The 17,999-nt window shown below is 45.5% G+C and overlaps 1 protein-coding gene across 2 annotated transcripts in view; it reads right to left on the reverse strand.

The window, feature by feature from the left end:
* Window positions 1-16,416, reverse strand: part of LYN (LYN proto-oncogene, Src family tyrosine kinase) — a 117,134-nt gene extending 100,718 nt beyond the window's left edge. For both annotated transcript variants that reach the window (XM_041769069.1, XM_041769066.1), the window contains exon 1: window positions 16,331-16,416. The gene's annotated coding sequence lies outside the window, so the exon portion shown is untranslated. The remainder of the gene's footprint in view (window positions 1-16,330) is intronic.
* Between the last annotated feature and the right edge of the window lie 1,583 nt (window positions 16,417-17,999).

Consider the following 17,999-nt stretch of genomic DNA (forward strand, 5'->3'; position numbering starts at 1 on the left):
AACAGAGGACACATATTCAGTAAAATTGCTATTTCTATAATTTTTATGAAAAGTAAATATTGCTTGATACAAAAGTAAACCAAGTAATAACTGTGCTGCTATCATTATAAAACTCTTGCAGTTAAGAAAGAAAGTTGCTTTCCCTTCTGCACCAACACTAATCACTCCCAGGTCCTTTTCCTCCTTGGTCCTGATAGGTCAGTCTTTCATCTAAAAAGATGATTGCAAATTGGATCCTGTGTCTCATTATTAGCTAGTGTTCAGTTAGACTGTCTGGATTTGAAGGCCTAGGGGCCAGAAAGTTCCTTTTGCTCCCTACAGAGACTAAGCAATGCATGGAAAACTTAAGTCATCCCAGTGTGGGTTTCTCCTTTGTCCATCGTTCATCCAAACATTCTTTCCTTTTTGGCAACACACTGCTTCTAAGCTTTAACAAACATTTCAAAATGCAGTGCTGGCTCAAGTCCAAGTATCATCTAAGTCCAGACTACCACGGCCTCTGCAAAATCTTTTCAGTAATTTACATATAGCTGCACAGAATAAACTCCCTGAAGACTCTGATGGCCAACAATGATTACTTTCCCAAAAGAAAAGCAAATACTAAATATTTAAGACTCTATTATGTTTTGAAGATATCCACATAAATGATCACGGCTAAACTTCCAAAGACTTTCTATAATTAATTGTCACATAACAGATGGCCACATGGAGATGACCAGAATTTAAGTGCTTTGCCCGAGATTATACCTCCAACAGTGAGAATTTATACGTGCAAGTGTAGAGCCAGGTCATGTGACTGGGTCCTCTGTCCACTGTCCCTACATGACATTACGTCTCACAAAGAAGAGAATGACCAAAGAAGCATTGGCTCAAATGATCCTATTTCACTTGATGCTTGTGAGAGTCCGTGAGAAGCTAAGGTCATGCCCATTCTCTAGGCAGGGAGCTGGGGCTTCTAGAGACCACCTCCCCACAAAGTCAACCTCGTAGTTAAGAGCATCATCATCACCCTTGGGCAATAGAGAGGGCTGTGGAGATAGCAGAATGCCCAGTTTACCCTCAGAAATTAAAGCTCAGCTTTCCAGGATTCCCTCCCAAATGATTTACTTTCCAGTGTTAACAACACTGCCCTTTACAATCTGGAGGATTCTCTTGGAGAGGACCTTCATTTATTTTAGGTCAAAGATCTAAAAGAGAAAAACTACTCTGAGTATCCTTGATAAAAGACACAGTAAAGGTTTCCCCGGTGTCCCACCAACAATACTGAGCTTTATAGAAATTGCATTATGAATTACATCAAGAAATTCTGCAATGTTAAATTGATCAAATTGGAAACAGTTCAGTCTGGGAAACATCAAAAGCCCTGCACAAAATATCATTAAAAACAGTTGCCTGTAATTTACATGAAAAGAAAGTGGATTAGTAGCTGACTAGGGCAAGGGGGATTGGGGAGATTGGGGAAAACAGTGACTGCTTTTGGGTACAGGATTTCTTTTTGTGTGGTCAACATGTTCTCAAGTTGACTGCAGTAATGGTTGTTCACTTCTATGAACCTACTAAAAATCCCTGAATTGCATACTTTAAATGGGTAAATTATATGATATGTGAATTATATCTCAAAAAGGCCACACTGTAAAATAGGTCACATACAGTAGGATTCTATTTATGTCATATTCTGGAAAAGGCAAAACTATAGTGATAAAGAGAACACATCGGCAGTTGCCAGACACCATGGGTGACAGAACCATTCCGAAGCCTTATTATGCCGTTGGTCAAATGGATCTATATATTTATTTAAAATCACAGAATTGTATAGCAAAATTTTAAAAGTCAACTAAAGAAACAACAAAAAACTCCAGTGGTTTCTTAAAATCAAATCTTTCATTTAAACTTTTGTTACTCCTTAAAAAAAAAAATGTTTACTAGTCTTAAAAAGTAATTCTGAAAAAAAAGTAATTCTGATGGCTAAGAGTGCTGTATCTCTCTACTGAAGGGATTCTGAACTATTTTGGAGTACATATTAAGTAGTACGTTTTTTATTAGATAGGGAGAAATCCAAAGTAGAAACGGCCAAAATTTTTTTTAAAGATTTCATTTATTTATTCATGAGAGACACAGAGAGAGAGGCAGAGACACAGGCAGAGGGAGAAGCAGGCTCTTCACAGGGAGCCTGATGCGGGACTCGATCCCAGGACTCTGGATCGCGCCCTGAGTGGAAGGCAGACGCTCAACCCCTGGGCCACCCAGGTGCCCAGAAAAGGCAAATTTAAGAGTAAAGTTTGGGCGGGGGGGCGTCAACCCTTGGTCATGATCCTGGGGTCCTGTGTCTCTCATGAATAAATAAAATCTAAATAATAATAATAATGAGCAAAGCAGGGTGGGGGATTATCAGCCATTCTAGAGAGTCCCATGCATTCAAGCCTCTCCTAAACACCACAGTGAACTTGGAGTTCTGCTTAGCATCTGAAAAGCTTGTTTCTGATCTCAAGGTGTTTGTAATTTAGTAAGACAAGACATCAAGCATCACATAACCTATTATTAAAAGGAGAAAAGTATCTTTTAAGATACAATAAAGACTTCACTTTCCTTTGCCTAAAATCTGGATTTTCATTTATATGGCATGATAGGAGTCACAGGAGTCAAAACCAATGCACTAATATCTGCACCTTATCTCCTTGTCAGGAGAAAGCAGGCTAAGGTTGCTCCAAGGCCAATCAGAGGGTTTGCCTGGAGGGAGAGCCCACATGGACCTCACTCCCCGGCCAGGGTGTGATGCTCCACCTGGCTGCTCACACCAATTATTTCACTTCAGTCCTGCAACCAGGGCATTTCAATGGAGGCGAGGAAGCCAGAGGAGGGTCCTCCACCAAGTTCGGCAAGTTTTATTCCCTCTCTATCTATAAAACTAGCTTTTTTTTTTTAAACTATTAAACTTCTCATGCTTAAGGACTGCCTAATAATAAAAGAAAATGTTGGGGATCCCTGGGTGGCTCAGCAGTTTAGAGCCTGTCTTCGGCCCGGGGTGTGGTTCTGGAGTCCTGGGATCGAGTCCCATATCAGGCTCCCTGCGTGGAGCCTGCTTCTCCCTCTACCTGTGTCTCTGCCTCTCTCTCTGTGTGTGTCTCTCATGAATAAATAAAGAAAAATTAAAAAGGAAAAGAAAAGAAAAGAAAATGTTTAGGGACGCCTGGGTGGCTCTGCCTGCAGCTCAGGTCGTGATCCTGGGGTCCTGGGATCGAGTCCCACATCGGGCTCCACACAGGGAGCCTGCTTCTCCCTCTCTCTCTGTGTCTCTCATGAATAAATAAATAAAATCTTAAAAAAAAAAAAAAAAACCCAAGACCTGATTCTTAGCTTGAAGAGATGATGACATTACACAGCTCCTCAGTCACCGCAAAGTTGATGCTGTGGCCGCCCATTCCTCACAAGCTACCATACCTTCCACTAGTGAGCACTCGGGCTCTTCAGTTGCACAAGTAAGGAATCCTGCTAAGTTGTTTCTCCACTTTTTCTTTTTTCTCCTCTACTGAGGAACCCACTTCTGCAGCCCCAAAATGAGGGTGCTGTGGAGAGGCTCCTGGCCTAGTCCTGCCCTCCCTCCATTTCCAGTCTTCTTCAAATCTTCTGCAGCCCCTGTTGGCAGCCGTCAGTGCTAGCACGCAGAGAGGCCACTCTCAGACCCTGTGGCCAGGGCTGGGGCTGCAAGCAGACACCCCACCCTGGCTCTCCTGTCCTCCGGCCTCTGGTTCATCCCAGGCCTTGCACAACCTGTGACTTCCTCCCAGGAAGACCTCACCTCGCTCACTACTCTGCCTGAGTCTGTTCTTCCTATTTCATAGGAGCTAGAAACTTACACTCCTCTTTCTACTTTTTAAAATATTTTTTCCTCCTAAGTCCATATGGCACAATTCTGCTATTTGGAGCCAGTGGATGTGACTGCAGGTCGTTTTCATGCATATGCATAAGTAGCAAGTATCCAAGAAATGTTTTCTGAACGATGAATAAATAAATGAAGCATTACTTCATGGATTAATAAATTCCACAGGTCACATAATGGCTCTCTCTCCCTTCCAGCAAAAATATAAACGTCAAAACTATGCGAGGGGGATCAGTCAGCAATAAGGGTTCTGTGTTCCTTCATGTCAGGAAAAGGAGGCCTATTTTACCCAGGAACAGTATCGCTGAATTCCCAAAGCCAGTTGGTGCTTTCAAAAGTCTGCGGCATATAGCAGGGTGTTTGATTACATGCGGGTCACTGGAAACCACCTTTATCACACCCACACTTAGATATTTGCATTTATAAGTTCACTTAGCTGCGCAGAGAGGGCTAGAAATGCAAGGACGTGGCTAGTGCCACCTAACTTTACTAACTAAGGGTTGAATAAAAAGGTGTTTAAATGAGGCCCAGATCAAACTCCCCGGTGAGAATTTTAGCAACTGAATAGCCTGGGTAGGAAGCAGGAGGAGGACTTGCTCTCCTTTTGAACTGCGGGCCCTCCGCACACAGGGGAGAGGCCGCTCCTGCCAACCCACAGCTTGAAAATCTGTTTATCTGCCAAACCAAATGGCTTTGTACTGCTCTGCAGTCTCTTACAGCTTATTGTTAAAAAGCCGACACTGGAAACTAAATTAAACTAGGAGCGGGATGAGAGATGCCTTTGAAGGAAGACAGTATTGGGGGATGCATGGGGAGGCCCTGGGTTGAGCACCCTTCTGCTGTCTGAGATGGGATCAGGGGTGGTTACGTGAGGGTTGGCTTTAAGCTACTTGTAGCTTACTTATCACACGTATGTGATACTTCAATTAAAAGAAAAAGACCACTCCTGCCCAGGGAAAACTTTTTTTTTTTAATTTTAAAGATTTTATTTATTCATTCATGAGAGACACAGAGAGAGAGGCAGAGACACAGGCTGAGGGAGAAGCAGGCTCCCTGCAGCGAGCCCAAAGCAGGACTCGATCCCAGGACCCTCGGGATCACCACCTGAGCCAAAGGTAGATGCTCAACTACTGAGCCACCCAGGTGCCCCCCCTTAGCAAGTTTTCTAAAATCACTTTTTAGGGACGCCTGGGTGGCTCAGTCAGTTAAGCATCTTCCTTCGGCTCAGGTCATGATCCAGGGTCTTGGGATCAAGCCCCACATCTAGGTCCCTGCTCAGCGGGGGAGTCTGCTTCTCCCTCTCCCTCTGCCTCTCCCCCCAGCTCATGCTCTGGCTCTCTCTCCATCTCTCTCAAATGAATAAATAAATAAAAAAATTCAAAAAAATAAGTAAAATAAAATGGTTTTTTAAATTGTGATAAAATACAAACAACATTTATATCTTAACCATTAAATGTACAATATAGTGGCACTAAATTCATTCCTCTCTTGTTACTATCAGCACCATCCACCTCAGAACTCTTTTCATCTTGTAAAACTAAACCTCTACACCCATGAAACGTGTACTCCCATGTCCCCCTCCACAACCCCTGACAACCACCACTCTACTTCCCATCTCAATGAACTTGACTTCTCCAAGGGTAGCTCAGGTAAGTGAAATCACACAGTACAGTTGGTCCCTGACCTATCATGATTTGACCTATTTTTTTTTTTTTTTACTCTACAGTGGTGATAAAGTGATATGCATTCAGTAGAAACTGTACATGGAATCGTGAATTTGGGTCATTTCCGTGGGCTAGCACCATGCAGTATAAAACCCTGGGCAGGGGCAGTGGTGGCAGCCATGAGATCACAGAGGACGCACCATTCTATGCCCGTATAACCATTCTGGCTTTCACTTGCAATCCATCATCCAATACATTACAGGAGATATTCAACACCTTCTTATAAAAATAGTCTTTGCATTAGATGATGTAGGCTAACATAAGTGTTCTGAGCACATTCAAGGTAGGCTAGGCTAAGCTGTGATGTTCAGGAGGTTAGGTATATGAAATGCATGGGTTTATTTAGATGTAACTCCAATATAAGTCTGGGAAGATCTGCCTTTGTCCTTTTGTGACTGGCTTATTTCTCTGATCATACTGTTCCCTCAAGGTTCATCCACATTTTAGCCCATGCCAAAATTTCCTTCCTTTTTAAGGCTGAGTAATATTCCATTGTATGTACATACCACATTTTGTTTGTCCATGTGTCTGCTGATGGACACTTGGGTTGCTTCCACCCCTTAGCTATTGTGAATAATGCTGCTATGAGCATGGGTGTACAAATAATTCTTTGAGACACCACTTTCAATTTGGGGGGTTATATACCCAGAAATAGAATTATTGGATCATACGGTAATTCTATGTTTAGTTTTTTGAGGAACTGCTGTCGTATTTTCCATAGTGGCTGCACCAATTCACATTCCCACCAGTAGTACATAAGAGTTCCAGTTTTTCCACATCCTTGCCAACACTTGTCATTTTTTGGCTTTTGTTTTTATTGTTTTGATACCAACTAAACAACTTTCTCTTCATAGTAACAATAACATGACAACCATTAGCTACGTGCTTCACGGGCAACTAGTTCTGAATCCACTGCATCTTGGAATCCTCATAACCAGCTTCCTTGGCTTCAATATAAAGACCCTGAGGTAACAAGGCCAGCAGCTTATAGCAATCCCATGGCTAGGAACAGGTAGAACTAGAATTTGAGTCCAAATGTGATAATTCCACATCCTACGCTCTATCCACCTCATACACTCCCATCCTTTTTCTGAAAGATATTGGTTTCTGGGGACTGATTAAGGTGTACAGGGAACTCCTGCGCAAGAAGCTTACTTTCCTGCCTTATGGCATGTTAATTTGTCAGCCTTGTGATGGGTGAACCACCCAGAGAGAATAGAGTACGATAAACTCTTCCAGGGCAGGAATTTCACACTTACCAATGTTTGTTTCCCCCAAAGTACCCACTACAATGCCCAACACACAATACTCAATAAATATACATTTTAAAAAGAAATTGTGGTTATGGAAACCCAGTAATCACTAATAATCCCACACCAGTCTGTGTGACTAGGGGAAAAAAGAATAGAATGGGCAACCACATACCGTGCACATTACAAATTAGTAATCAAGACAGCTTACTATATTTTCCTTCCAATTTCTTGACTCTCACATGAGGGTTTTTTTTTTGTTGTTGTTTCTTTATTTCTCATCTCTCACTTCCCTTCTCTTCTCCCCCTCCATTCCTTTACTATTTATATTTTAAGACCATCTAAGGAATGTTACTTTGCTTTACTGATTATTGTCCAACCCAAGTACGCCCATTTATGAACCAATCACTGGCAAGAGTAGGAGCCTCTGACCAGTCAGGGCCACCCTTTCAATGGGAATGGAGAAAACATCTGCTGAACCCTTCAATTGAGAAGACAGATCTTGAAATAATCTGGGTTCTGTTAGGAAGAGAGGTAGAGTGATGGTGCTGGATGGACAAGCAACCAATAATGTCCTTCCACATCCCAAATGGACAGCCACAGCTTCAAATGTGTCAAAACAGTGCCAGGGGGCAGAACTAGAAGCAGGAGGCAGAAATTATGGAAATGAAATATTGTAGCATGATAGAAAAAGATTTCTAACAACCACAGCTGTCCAAAAATGAGATGGGCCACTTTGAGCATCCCACCCCAGTGCTTCTCACAATATGGCCTCTATCACCTGCATTAGGATAACCTGGGAAGAAACTAACACTTGAGACCCAATGTTCAAAGAAACGGACTACCTGCTAAGGGCTCTGGGAAGACACACCACCAGAATCTCTTCCTTCTACAAGATTTTATTATTCAAATATTGGATACCAAGGAAAACAGGTGACATCAAGAGCCCAAGGCTGACACTTGACACCAAAAAGGCCATGTCATTTGTTAAACCGGAAGGTATAGTCTTATCTTCGCAGAAGACTTATAACTATAGCAACAATGTAACATTTGAGAGTTATTCACTAAAGTGTTCAGAAAAATTTTTTCCACTAAACTCTTGAAAGATTATCTACTTGCAAAGGAATTTAAGGAAAATTACAATTCTCATTTAGTGGTTGTATTAATTTTTTAAAATTATAAAAATAACTGAAAACCATAAAAGATACACAGGCAGTGATGAAACTTAATCTGTTAGAATTTCCTCTAATTTTATTTATATACATATATAAAATATATATATTATTTTTATATATATTTTATATATATAAATTTATATATATTTTAATCCATTTAATTTGAAACAATTCAAAAAGTCAATGTGATCCACTGTCCAGAGAGACAACAAGAAGAGTTTTGTTCAGAAACAAAAACCAACTCTTATGGGTGCTCATTTGATTATATTGATGACCATAAACTCCATATTAAAATTTCATTTGAAGCCAGGGAGTGTGTCTATTTTGGTATTTGTCACTCTCTGGTCCATGAAGCCTTTTATTATTTAAGGGTGTAATCCATCCCTGTAGCCTAGGCCAGGGGACTCCTCACCTTTCTGGAATCCCCAGGCTCTTTCACACATTTGCATATCCCCATAAAGTCTCAATCTGGAGAATCCCTGCTACTCCTACCAGACCCAGCTCCAGCTTGTCCTCACTATCTCTAGGAGCCTTTGCCTTCTGCTTGCAGAGCACTGTGTGCATACATCTAAGATAGCATTAGTCACACTCTGTGAACACCACATCTATGTGACCCCTGGGCTTATTGCAGTTCCTGGTACCTCACAAGCAGATTAGAATTTCAAAGGAGCCTCAGTATGTGTTTGTTGATGGGAGGAAGGAAGAGAATTCCTCCTCTCTAAGACAGAATCACATAGCCCACTATAAAAAGAACTCCCTTTTATTCTGTGCCTACTGTGTACCAGAAACAACATTAGAAGATTATGGGTTAACTGTCAATCACTACCACAAACCCAAGTATTAACTAAATGGTAAAGATAACCACCTTGCCTAAAGTCATAAACAGGGGAACCAAGATAGGAACTCAGATCTTTTTAACTTGGAAGCTCATTTTCTTTTTACCATTTTATATTATCCCCCCTCAAATTTAAAATTAATAATCCCTCAAAGGCATTGAATACAGTAGATAAACTGAATGCTGTATCTGATTATGCAAGGTAGTTGCTGGCATCATTGCCAGATTATGCCATTTTGACCAAATATTGCCATTCCTAGTATGGTAATTCTTTGGATAAACTAATTTATATGTCATAAACATGATCCCAATACCAAACTGCTGCTTTACAATATATTCTCCTTTTAAATACCACAGAAATTTACTTCTTCAACAGTGTTACCGTCATCAAGAATACACAGATAAATGTTTGGGCAAGATGACCACTTAGGACAGTGATCAAGTACCTAGGTGCTAGGGACTACAAGGGTAAGCCTTCTGATGTCATGTAAAACAACAATAAATGTTACTTTTCAGCCCCAAATTAATCTCTGTGGAAGTGCCTGTTAGCTCCGGGATTAATCACCCACCTAATTCAGAGCAGTTAATGAGTACTCACCATTTCTGGTGTCACTTGGCAACACCATATATAGCCCAGAGTCTAGGCAGTAAATTGATTGTGATGGGAAAAGTCTGGCTTCTCACTAAAAGACTCCAGTGATTCTCCTTTTTACACAATAAAACCCAACATTTAGTATGCGGGACAATGGCCCTCCACGCTTACCACTACCTCACTAGAACAAGATCTTGGGCCTTTGAATGATTCCTGCACAAGATACTCAAGAAATAAAGCTCCATACTAAGTATAACTAAATATAAGAAGTGGATGCTCCTTTAAGAAAATGTTACCTCTGGGACACCTGGGTGGCTCAGCGGTTGAGCATCTGCCTTTGGCCCAGGGCATGATCCTGGAGTCCTGGGATTGAGTCCCACATCAGGCTCCCTGCATGGGGCCTGCTACTCCCTCTGCCTGTGTCTCTGCCTCTCTCTCTGTGTCTCTCATGAACAAATAAATAAAAATCTTAAAAAAAAGAAAATGTAACCTCTATTTACAACATTCGTAGTGCATGAGTTCCTCCAGGGGTAGGTCTGCTTACAACTATATCCACACAAGTGCCATTTGGCCTGCCTTCAGCTCAGGGTGTGACCCGCCTTGAGCGGGATCAAGTTCTGAATCAGGCTCCCCACAGGGGGCCTGCTTCCCCATCTGCCTGTGTCTCTGCCTCTCTCTATCTCTCATGAATAAATAAATACAAATTTTAAAGAAAATAATGGCCACATTTGCCCCAAAGTTCTCTGATTATTCCTGCCTTCCCCCTGCACTCACATTGGATTCATGTCCTTGCTCATTAGGCTGCTGTTTTAAAATCCTATAACTGATTCTCTTTTTAAAAAAATAAAGATGTACAAAAGCAAAAAAAAAAAAAAAATTCAGCCCATAACCCAGAAATAATCACTATTAAAATTTTAGTATCGGGGATCCCTGGGTGGCTCAGCGGTTTCGCGCCTGCCTTTGGCCCAGGGAGCGGTCCTGGAGTCCCAGGATCGAGTCCCGTGTCGGGCTCCCGGCATGGAGCCTGCTTCTCTCTCTGCCTCTCTCTCTCTCTCTCTCTCTCTCTCTCTCTCTCTGTCTATCATAAAAAAAAAACTAGTATCAAAATTATTGATATGCATAGCTTACAGATGATGTGTCCCACCAATGCATATTTTATTTCAGAAATAGTATCATACGTTACCTACGCATTTGTGTTAAATTTTTAATCGGACTGGAGCTTGTGGAATTGCTGGGCTCCCCCATGAGTTTTAAACTCTGATAGATACCTCCATGCTGGTCTCAAAAGGACTGTGCTGGGATCCCTGGGTGGCTCAGCGGTTTGGCGCCTGCCTTTGGCCCAGGGCGCGATCCTGGAGTCGCAGGATCGAGTCCCACGTCAGGCTTCCAGCATGGAGCTTGCTTCTCCCTCTGCCTGTGTCTCTGCTTCTCTCTCTCTCTCTCTCTGTGTGTGTGTCTATCATAAATAAATAAATAAATCTTTAAAAAAAATAAAAAGGACTGTGCTGGGTCACACTACCCAATGAGCTAGAAGGAGGGGTTCTTTCACAAACTTGTGTTTCTTTCTTTCTTTTTTCCTTTTTTTTGAAGACAGATGGATATGCATTCAGGCACAAGATAAAACATGTCTCTTGATGTGAGTTGTGATCAAAGAAGTATGAAAGTCACTACTCTATCCTAAAAAGTTAATAAGAGGCTATAGTTTAAGTAATTTTAAAAATAGAACTGAACCACTATTATTAAATTAAGAAATTATTATATTACCTGAACATTAAAAGATTTCAAAACACCTACTTAGATTTTCATAATGGTTTCCATGTTGGTGAATATTAAAAGGCACATCCTTCTGATGCTGAAAAATCAGGCATGGCCATCATGGGCTTCACCATAGAAGGTTCTCTAGTGATGACTACATTCATTCTTTTCTTCCCTCCCCCTCCCCTACCTCCTCCTCCTCTTTCAGGGGCAAACTGAAAATGAACAGAGCAGAAGGTGGTAGAAAGAAGCCAGAGGAAAAAGCTGTGTTGAGTAGTAAGGAAGGCGGGGCTGCAGGCAAATGACTGGGTCTGGGGCCTTCGAAGCAGGAGGAAGTAGCACTTCCTTGCCAGCCCCCTCCCTCTGGCCTCCTGTCAGGTCACTGGCTACAGTTCTGCTCTCTGTGACACAGCTTCCCCGTGGAAAGCAGAAGTGGTCCTCCCTCTCCAGAGGGTCTCTCTCAGATGAGCGTCTCTGTTCCCCTCACCCATGTAGGGGTTAACATTTACAGGAAGACCAGGGGCACCCAGAAGGCTCCAAAGCCAACAAAACGACATTGCTTTAGTTGGAGGTAGAATGAATGCAAACCCATCTCTCCAGTCTCACTGTGTATTCTCTCCAGCACTAAAAATTAGGCCCAAGGAACTCATGACAGCTCCCCAACCAGATGTTGTACCAATAGACAGAGGAAGGAGGCCTGGAGAGGTACAGTGTTGGCAAAGAGCTTTCAATCAGCATGGCTTGGGATCAACAGAGTGAGTTTAGATGTTCACAGAAAGGCAGCCATGTGTGCAGACTCAGCATTATTTGACTTGTGTGAGGTGTGAACTGTAAAAAGGAGATGAAACAGAATTAAAAGACCCTCTCAGGGTCCCTGGATGGCTCAGTGGTTGAGCGTCTGCCTTTGGCTCAGGTTGTGATCCCAGGGTCCTGGGATCGAGTTCCACACAGGGCTCTCTGCCAGGAGCCTGCTTGTCCTTCTACCTATGTCTCTGCTTCTCTCTCTGTATCTCTCATGAATAAATAAATAAAAATTTTTAAAATAATAAAAAATAATAAAAGACCCTCTAAGCTAAGAGAAGGAGACTGCTGCCCAGTGTTCTACAACCCAATGGGGGCAGAGCCTATAGCATTAAGAAATACACCCTCAGATGGATTCTATAAGGTTTCCTCATTCATATATTTTGATGAAACATCATTTATATAAGTCAGAATCATGAAAAATGAACAGTTACCATGACATGAATCAGTAATCTCTTCCCATAAATGTTCAGCTCCTATCATGGCAACTCCTGACTTGTGGACCTTGTGAGAGGTTGGGCCAGAGAAGAGAGACTTGGGACTATGTGACGGTTCATAAAGACAGTCAAACAATCAACCTTTCGGAAAAGTTCTATACCAACGAAAGTACATCCTGATGGTAAATAGAACTTCCAAGAAATAGCTTTGTGGCAAATAATGAACATTGACAGCTTACTAAGTGCTAAAGAAAGTGAAGCAGAGAACTAGATCGAAGAGAAAGTCTAAGAACAAAAAATAAAGGTTATATTATTGGGCCCTGCAACTGATCGGCATAGACGTACCTTTCTAACACCTCATCCCAAGTCATCATCTGAACTTGCTATTCTAAATTGCGTGACAGCCCTTCCAGCTAACGTAAACAAAGACATCCAAAAGAAGGTCCAAGTCTTTAAATGGGGCTGTTCCAAAAATTCTAATTCCTCAACGGGCAGATTCCCACACATTTCCTACACTTGGGCTTCTCCCCTAAATGGGAACTTACTCAAAATAAATTTCAGAAATGATGATAGAGTCAACTCAACATTTCACAATTTAAGTATCAGGAAACTGGGCAGGTGTAAGAAATCTTTCAATAGTTCTGACTGGAAAAAAAAAAAAAAGAAACTTCCTCTTCTATGCCCTTCTGTTCACCACCAATCTTTAAAGATGGTAGGCAATGTGTGTCCACTGTAGAAGTGTGGGCTTTGAAGGGTGCCTGGCCCATCACAGGTGCTCAGTAAAGGAGTGCATGCTTTAACGAGTATCTTATGGGCCCTGTCTCCCTACGTTATGTTTTCACCTCAAATGATGCTCTCACTGTTATAACAACCACCCAAGGAGGCTTGTAGGGTTCATGGGAGACACTTCTAGCAGCGGCTGGAGGCAATCCTTTGGTAAAGTATTACTTGCACACTTCTATATCAACCAATAGGCCCTGATAGCCCCCAAAGCAGTCACTGGAAGTGCTTGGGCAAGAGCCAATACAGGTGTCACCTTGGCAGTTACCAGAGCCACCCCCTCCCCAAGCTTCCCAAGCAGGAAGCACACTGAAAGGCAAAGAAACCCATCTCCCTCCGTTCGCTTGCCTTAAGTGCCCTACTTGATGGTGCAATTATCAAGTGATAGAAGAAACTTACCCTGTGGTTCTCTGTTTAATAATGTTTATTAAGTGATCATTTCTTTGCTTTTATGTAATTGAGTACCTACCGCCAGAGCAAAGGCAGAAAAGTGGGGAACGTTCTAAAGTTGGAGGCAGAAAACACACCTGCTCTGCCCAGTAGTGCCACTTAACCAGGTCTGTAACCTTGGACACCAAACCTCTTTTTTCTGTACCAGTCCCTGCCTACCCTGGGATCCAGGAGAGGTTCAAATGAAATCAGAGCTCAGGAATCAGAGCTCAGAGCTTCTGACAAGCGAAAGGTGTGAGCAGTCATTGCCAGGTAGAGCCCAAGAGAGGTGAGACCACCATTGTCATCAATGTGTCATTGGTCAATGTCCCAACTAATGACTGTAGTGACCTTCCACTGTTAATATTATCCATGCCTGAGGACGCGGAGGTCATTGAGATCAGTATTGTAAGCTAGACGTAACCATACTTATTGTAGACATGTACACTGTTGTGTTCTTATTTATACTAATTCACATTTGTATGGGTTTGTTTATGGATAGTATAGCTTAATGTTGTTAACTTACAACTCTATATATTCATTTGAACCAACTGGTATCTCAAGTTTTGGTGATTTATTTTTAAAACAAATATAAAGGAACTAAAGGGCTTAGAGAGTCACTGATTCACAAAACCGGACCACTTTTCTGCTAAAAAATGCCATTGGGGGTGCAGGAGTATTGCAAAGTCTTCACATATCTTGGCAACACCAATAGCTCTAAGATAAAGTGGGTCTTTTTGACTGGGCAAACTCCCTTGGCAGGCTACATGCCATCACTCCAAATCAAGCCCTTGCTCTCAGGGATACACCCCAATAACCTTTCCTAGGTAGAGATTACCACTTAGAACACTGACACTGGGATAACTTGACAGTCAAAAATCCCCGTTTTAGGGGCACCTGGGTGGCTCACCTGAGCATCTGCCTTTGGCTCAGGTCGTGAACCCAAGGTCCTAGGATCAAGTCCCACAACAGGCTCCCTGTGTGTCTCTCATGAATAAATAAAATCTTAAACAACAACAACAACAACCCTGTTTTAAAAACCAGGACAGAGAGGGCCAGGTTCAAATGCTTTAGAAACCACCACCTTGTTCCTTGGCCTTGCACAGAGCCAAACTCAGAGCCAAACTTCACTCCCTCTTCTGAGTAATCTGGACTGTGATAGGCACTGGGGCTAGTGTTTTGGACGAGACAAAGTTGTTTTCACCCACCTCTCACTGCAGTGGTGAATCCGGACTCTAAATGCAGACGAATCAGAATATAACTGATTACTGCTATGAAGGAAATGAAATAGCTGAATAAAAGGGCCAAGGCATTAACCCAACTTGGTCCATATGTCACAGTTCTGGTAAATGATGGGAGAGACCCAAACATGGGTTTTCCAGAGCCTGTTTCTTTCCTTACATGGGCTGACCTCTACACTTCGCTCAGGAAGAGAGTTACCTTACTCTGTATCACCAAAAGCCTCAAGACTTTTACCTCCTTACCTTCAAAGGAAAACCTTCAGTTCAGGACTAAGTGAACCCCACCCTTTTCCAGCAGAGTTTACTTTACTTAGGAAGGGCTGCTGGGGACTTAGGGAATTCCTATACTCTTTCAGTGCCTATCACCCTCTGCAGTGCTTTAGCTTTTAAGATACGGGGACAACAGGCCTGCCCTCCTGAGCTCTGCAGGCAGCCAGCCTGGGGGTGGGGGGGGGCAGCCAACAAATCAGAAGTAAGTCAAACATCATTAACTAGTGCTCAGGGTGAGACTCCCAGGCCCTAGCTTTGCAGACAGCAGACCTCTGGTGTATTTATTAAGCAGCTTTACTAGCTGGGAAGGTCAGCTGGCCGGATCGGACATGTAGTCTTTGACTTAAAAACCGACAAATCGTGAAGAACCAGGGACCCGTCCGTGCTTTAGCGGGTAGAATTATTTGCAATAACAGCACCATTTATGGAATTGCCTATGCACGCACTGGGGGCTTCACGTGCAATAAATAGCTCAAAAGGTAAATGTGTTCTCCCAGAGACGAAAAATTACCCATACAGGTGATTTCAATAATAGGCCCAGGTTGACGCTCAGCTAGAAAACTGGAAGGCCCAAGTTCAACTGGGGTTTTTTGGCCAAGAAGTTGGGTGGGTTTGTGATCATTCTCTTCTCTCTCTCTCTCTCTCTCTCGCACACACACACGGATACACGGAGAAAGGGAAGCACAACCCGACGGCCACGGCAGCTCTTAGGGGGAACATCCCAGGCGCTCGGCCGGGAGAAGGTGCCGCAGTGGCCGGGATAACGCAGGAAGGCGGGAACCGCCCTCCCCCTCCCCCAGGGCGAGGGAAAGGCAACCCCCGAATTCTTAAAATAACTCTCGCTTCCTCTCGGCCGCGGGAGGCGCCGGGCTCGGCGGGAGGGCGCGCACCGGCCCGGCCGCAGCCCCTCGACCTCGCGCTCCGCCCGGGGCCCCCGAGGAGCGCAGCGCCCGCCGGCCTGGAGGGGAGCCCGGGCCCCGCGGCCAGACCCGCCTGCGCGAGCCGAGGAGTCCCGGTCCCCGGTCCCCGGTCCCCGGCGCGCCCCCCGCCCCCTGCGCGCCGCGGCGGGGAGACACCTGCGGAGCGTCCCGCGCCCCCAGGGCCCGGCCACCCCCGGGCAGGAGGCATCGGGGCGCCCTCGCGGGGCCCGCGCCTGGGACTCACCAGCTCCGGGGACAAGCTGCGGGGCGGCGGCGGCGCTCCACGGTGCCTCGAGCGCAGGGCGGGGGGCGCGACGGGGCGGCCCGGCTGCGGGCGCGGGGCGCGGGGCGCGGGGCGCGGGGCGCGGGGCGCGGGGCCCGGCGGCGCCACGGCAGGGGGCGAGCGGCGGGAGAGGAACTGGCTGTCGCTGGGCTCGGCCGGGAGGTCCCAGCTACTTCCTGGTGCTCGGATTTGCATACCGCGCCGGGAGGCGGGGAAGTGACCGCTGGGCCCCTGCCCAAGGTTTGGGTCCTTGCGGGCCGCCGCGCGCGCTCTGGAGGCAGGGAGACCTCGCCCGGGAGGGCGGCTCGCGGGGGCAGCGGCCGGGGACCCCCTGCGGGGCTGGACGTGGACCCGGCGGCAGAGCCTCCCGCGCGCGCCTCCCTGCTTCCTCCCCAGCGACTGGCCGTAAGGTGTGGGGCCACCGGGAGCCCCTGGCGGCGGGGGCGGGGGGGCGCGCTGCGATCCCGACCCTGGGGGGCCCGAGGAGGGGATGGCGGGCGGGGCGGAGGGAGCGCAGGAGCGGATGGCCGGGGTCCCGCCGAGGGCTCGGGAGCCGCCGCACAGTGGGCTCCTTCGCGGGGGCCGCGGGGACTCCAGGGCGTAAGGCCGGGGCGGCGGCTGGCCGCGGATTTCCTTGGATTTCCTTGGATTTCCTCCCAGGGACGTGGAGAAGAGGGTGAAGCCAATGCCCCCCGCGAAGGGCTCGCACCGCGCCCAGCGCACCGCCGCGGGTCTCTCCTGCTGCGTGGAGCGCGCTGCTGGGCACACAGCAAGCGCATAATCGATGTCTGCGGCCTGCCAAGCCCGGGCTCCAGCCCCCGCAAATGCCGCACACGTATCCACGATTACGGTATTAGGGACCCCTGGGTGGCGCAGCGGTTTGGCGCCTGCCTTTGGCCCAGGGCGCGATCCTGGAGACCTGGGATCGAATCCCACGTCGGGCTCCCGGTGCATGGAGCCTGCTTCTCCCTCTGCCTATGTCTCTGCCTTTCTCTCTCTCTGTGACTATCATAAATAAATAAATTAAAAAAAAAAAGGTTATGGTATTAGCCCCAGTCACAGCGAGATGCTCTAAGCGAGATGCGCTGCTTTACGCTGTGGGACTTCCCTGGCAGTAAGCAGCGCCCTGGGGGAGATTTAGCCTTTGCATTAACAACAGCAAACACGTAGGGCCTATCAGGGCGGGCATGGGGCTAACCGCTTTAGATTGACCACCTTCCTTTAACATGGTCTCCGTTTTTCTGTAATTCTTCTTTTTTTAAAAATATTTTGTAAATCAAGGTATACTTGATCTACACTGTTACCGTCCCGGTGAGCCAAGCAGCCTGCGCGCTCATGCCGGGCTCACAAGTGTAGCTGCCATCCGTCTCCACGCAACGCCCTTATAAGACCATTGACTGTACTCCCTGTGCTGCCCCTTTCATCCCCCTGACTCATTCATCCCATAACTGGAAGCCTCTTGGTTCCCACTCCTCTGCGCCCCTTTTGCCCATCCTCCCACCCCCATTCCCTCTGGCAACCATCAGTTTGCCCTCTGTTGTTTGCGGTCTGTTTCTGCTTTGTTCATTTGTTTTGCTTTTTAGATTCCACATGTAAGTGAAATCATATGATACTTGTCTTTCTCTGTCTG

Source organism: Vulpes lagopus, chromosome 9 (genome assembly GCF_018345385.1).
Source record: "Vulpes lagopus strain Blue_001 chromosome 9, ASM1834538v1, whole genome shotgun sequence".
In the NCBI taxonomy this organism is placed as follows: Eukaryota; Metazoa; Chordata; class Mammalia; order Carnivora; family Canidae; genus Vulpes; species Vulpes lagopus.